This window comes from Cetorhinus maximus, chromosome 10 (genome assembly GCF_964194155.1).
Source record: "Cetorhinus maximus chromosome 10, sCetMax3.hap1.1, whole genome shotgun sequence".
NCBI classification, from domain to species: domain Eukaryota; kingdom Metazoa; phylum Chordata; class Chondrichthyes; order Lamniformes; family Cetorhinidae; genus Cetorhinus; species Cetorhinus maximus.
This window is the reverse complement of record NC_135888.1, coordinates 138,295,862-138,300,399: the sequence shown is the minus strand read 5'-3', so window position 1 is coordinate 138,300,399 and position 4,538 is coordinate 138,295,862.

Genomic DNA, 4,538 nt, shown 5'->3' with positions numbered 1-4,538 from the left:
ATCTGATTCTTTGGTTGTGGAATAGCTTAGTTCCATCTATCACTTGCTGCTTATGCTGTTTGGGATGCAAGTAGCCCTGTGTTGTAGCTTCATCAGGTTGACACCTCATTTTTAGATATGGCTGATGCTGCTCCTGGCATGCCTTCCTGCACTCTTAATTGAACCCATTGATCCCCTGGCTTGGTGGTAAAGGTGCAGTGGGAGATATGCCAGGCCATGAGATTACAGATTGTGGTTGAATACAATTCTGCTGCTGCTGATGGCCCCCAGCGCATCATGGTTGCCCAGCCTTGAGTTGCTGGATCTGTTCGAAATCTATCCCATTTAGCACGGTGGTAGTGCCACACAACATGATGGAGGGTATCCTCAATATGAAGATGGGACTTCGTCTCCACAAGGACTGTCCGGTGGTCAATTCTACTGATACTGTCATGGACAAATGCATCTGTGGCAGGCAGGTTGGTGAGGATGAGGTCAAGTATGTTTTTCCCTCTTGTAAGTTCCCTCATAACATTACAACATGGTGTACAGCAGTGGTAAAACAGCCTAACAGCAAGATTAAGTACAGGTATGGCATAATGAACAGCCTTAGAACATGTTACAGTGCATGAGATGACCCTTGATGTTCTGTTCAGACTGCAATGAGTCACAGCGTTGGAGAGTGTTGAAAGTGCAGCATGTTGACTGCACTGAAAAGCTATGGAGACACAGTGCTGAAGTTGTGTTCAAACAAAGAGCTGGTGAGCAGGTGGATCCCTCGTGGTGAGTAGGACAGCACATCGAGAGGACCAGCACCGGGTTAGCTCAGTCAGGATAGACGAGTGACCAGGGTGTGGGCCGGATCGATTGCGAACGCGGGAGAGTCAAACAGAACAAAAAACAAATAAAACATGATAAAAATTAAGCCAGAGAATGTTGAAATTATAATGTCAGGAGCTTCTGAAAATTGTGCAAAAGCAGCTACAGTGACACTCATCCCAGGTACAACAGAAGAAGGTCAAAGGGATGTTGCCAAAATGTCCACAAAATTCCCCAGTTTGAATTGGAATGCAGCTGACTTACTACCAAATTCAAAATGTTTAAACAAAGTACAGAGCCATGGTTTCTTGATTCAAATGTGTCTGAAAACATAAACAAGCCATAAAAATCCACCAAGCAATTGGGAATGAAGGTCTACACAGGCTGAACACATCAGGATTAACAGCAGAAGAGTTAAAGGACCCTCAAAAGATATGGACTACATTGGAAGACTCGTTCAAAACCAGGTTAAACTTCCGTATTCTTCGACTAGAGTTCATGTCATTTCGACAACAGCTACAGAATCCATAGACCACTTCATCAGCAGATGCAGAGAAAAGGGGATGGACTGTGATTTTTCAAAAGTAGAGCTAGCAGACAAAATTTTTGAGTTGGTGATAGTATCCAGACTCCCGAGGGAGCATTCCAGAAAGATCTGCCAAACAACCCCAAAATGTTTAGCATCGAAGAGCTACTCAAGGATGGTCGTAAATATAAAGCGATCCTCGCAGGTCAACGAAGCTTACAGATCCTAAGTACGACCCCAATTGTTGACACGCTCACTAGAACACCCAAACCTAGCGAGACATGTGGAAGGTGTGGTCTTTTGCATGAACCACGGAAATGTCCAGCTTTCCACCAATTCTGCGAGGCATGTGGCAGAAAGGACCATTGGCAGCGGCAGTGCACGAGAGCAAAGGCTGATACAGCTACAAAGAGCCATGCGCTGATCCAAACAGACTGTACACAACAGGTATCTTCAAGCAATAAGAATGACCATCCGGTATCATGTCAGAAACATATACATGAAACTAGAAAATGGCAATGATGTGCACAACGATACAAAGAGCAGTGAACATGAGCTTCACACTGTCAATCCCGTGGAAAACATAGATGCCATCACACTGTTCAAAGTGTGTGCCAAGTTTCAAATTATCTGCTCAAAGAAAGTTGGTAACTATTCATTATTGGCCAAGATTGACACAGGGGAAAGTGCCAACATAACTGCCCCTGCCGATTCTACAAGACATATAGCCACAGACAAGGAAGGCCATGGGGAAACCTACTGGTTTTTTAATTCATTTATGGGATATGGGTGTCATTAGCTAGGCCAGCTTTACTGCTTATCTCTAATTGCCCTTGAGAAGGTGGTGGTGAGCTGCCTTCTTAAACCACTGCAGTCCATGTGGTGTAGATGCTCCCACAGTGCTGTTAGGGAGGGAGTTCCAGGATTTTGGACCAGCGACAGTGAAGGAACAGCGATATATTTCCAAGTCAGTATGGTGAGAGGCTTGGAGGGGAACTTCCAGGTGGTGGTGTTCACATGCATCTGCTGCCGTTGTCCTTCTAGATGGTAGTGGTCGTGGGTTTGGAAGGTGCTACCTAAGGAGCCTTGGTGAATTCCTGCAGTGCATCTTGTAGATGGTACACACTGCTGCTACTTTGCGTTGGTGGTGGAGGGAGCGAATGTTTGTGGATGGGGTGTCAATCAAGTGGGCTGCTTTGTCCTTGAATGTGTCAAGCTTCTTGAGTGTTGTGGGAGCTGCATGCAACCAGGCAAGTGGGGAGTATTTCATCACAATCCTGGCTTGTGTTTCGTAGATGGTGGACAGGCTTTGGGGAGTCAGGAGGTGAGTTACTTGCCGCAGGATTCCTAGCCTCTGACCTGCTCCTGTAGCCACAATATTTATATGGTTAGTCCAGTTTAGTTTCTGCTCAATGGTAACACTAGGATGTTGATAGTGGGGGATTCAGCAATGGTAATGCCATTGAATGTCAAGGGGTGATTGTTAGATTCTCTCTTGTTGGAGATAGTCATTTCCTGGCACTTGTGTGGTGCGTATGTTACTTGCCACTTGTCAGCCCAAGCCTGGATATTGTCCAGGTCTTGCTGAATTTGGACATGGATTGCTTCAGTATCTGAGGAGTCGTTAATGGTGCTGAACATTGTGCAATCATTAGAGAACATCCCCATTTCAGGCCTTATGATGGAAGGAAGGTCACTGATGAAGCTGAAGACGGTTGGGCCGAGGATACTACCCTGAGGAACTCCATCAATGATGTCCTAGAGCTGGGATGATTGACCTCCAACAGCCACAACCATCTTCCTTTGTGCTACTTATGAATCCAAGAGAGTTTTCCCCCTGATTCCCACTGACTGGCTTTGCTAGAGCTCCTTGATGCCACACTCAATCAAATGCTGCCTTGATGTCAAGAGCAGTCACTCTCACCTCACCCCAGGAGTGCAGCTCTTTTGTCCATGTTTAATCCAAGGCTCTCATGAGGTCAGCATCAGTGAGCAGTGAAACTCTCAGCGTCCAATGGTTCGCTAATTCCATGTACAGGTTCCATTGTCCTGGAGTGCAAGTAAAATCAATCCTTCTCGGTGTCACAGATGTACTACATCTGGGTAACTAAAGGTGTAGCGATTGAAAATCTACTGGAATGCCATGACCTCAAACTAGTAACAAACAATGGAATTCACCAAACATCACAAGGTAAATCAACCTCAGATACTATTTGTACTCCACAGTTCACGACCTAACATCAAAATATCTGGAATGTCTTGACAAAATTTGCATTTCTAGGGAGCAGCAACATTACACTTGCAGGAGAATGCAAGTCCATCACTTGATCTGGTACATTTTGCACAATGCAAATGCCAGCAACTACAAGAAGAAACGGTGAAAGATTCCATACAACAGAAACTGTGGAAAACTATCATTGACAGATGGCCTGATTCAATTCAACACGTCCACAAACACATGAAACCATTTTGGCCTTATAGGTAAAAGCAAAACACTGTGGATGCTGAAAATCTGAAACAAAATCAGAAAATGCTAGAAAAATTCAGCAGGTCTACCAGCATCTGTGGAGAGAAAAACAGAGTTAATGTTCCGAGTCCGTATGACTCTTCTCCAGAGCTAAAGAGGTAAAATGTGATGACATTTATACTGTTTAAGGTGGGTGGAACAGTTGAAGCTGCAAGCTGACTTTATAGGGACGAGCTAGACAGGGAGTTATTTTCAAAGGCAGGCAGGTCATTATGCTGGAATCTTTGTGACCTGATATTTTTCAGCAACTTCATCACTCACACAGGGGCATAGATCAGATGAAAAGACCCGCAAGAGAGACAGGCTAGTGGCCGGGAATGAACAATGACATTGAATTGATCGTTGAGAAGTGCAAGGCATGTCAAGAGCATATGCCAAGTCAGCACAAGGAACCACTGCTTCCACATGAAGTTCCTACTCATTCTTGGTCCAAAATCACATCCGACCTCTTTTGTGTCCATGGCACTGACTTCATTGTCATCATCATTTACCAAGTGACCTATTATTCGACAATTGCACAACATGTCAAGCATAATTGTCACCCACACTCTAAGTGCTATTTCCTGTTTATTTGGTGTGCCTAGAAAGATCATCACGGATAAAAGTCTGCAACTTATTGGCAGGCCATTTCAGGATATGTGTGAGAAGTGGAACACAGGTCACACTACTTCTTCTCCTCATTACCCT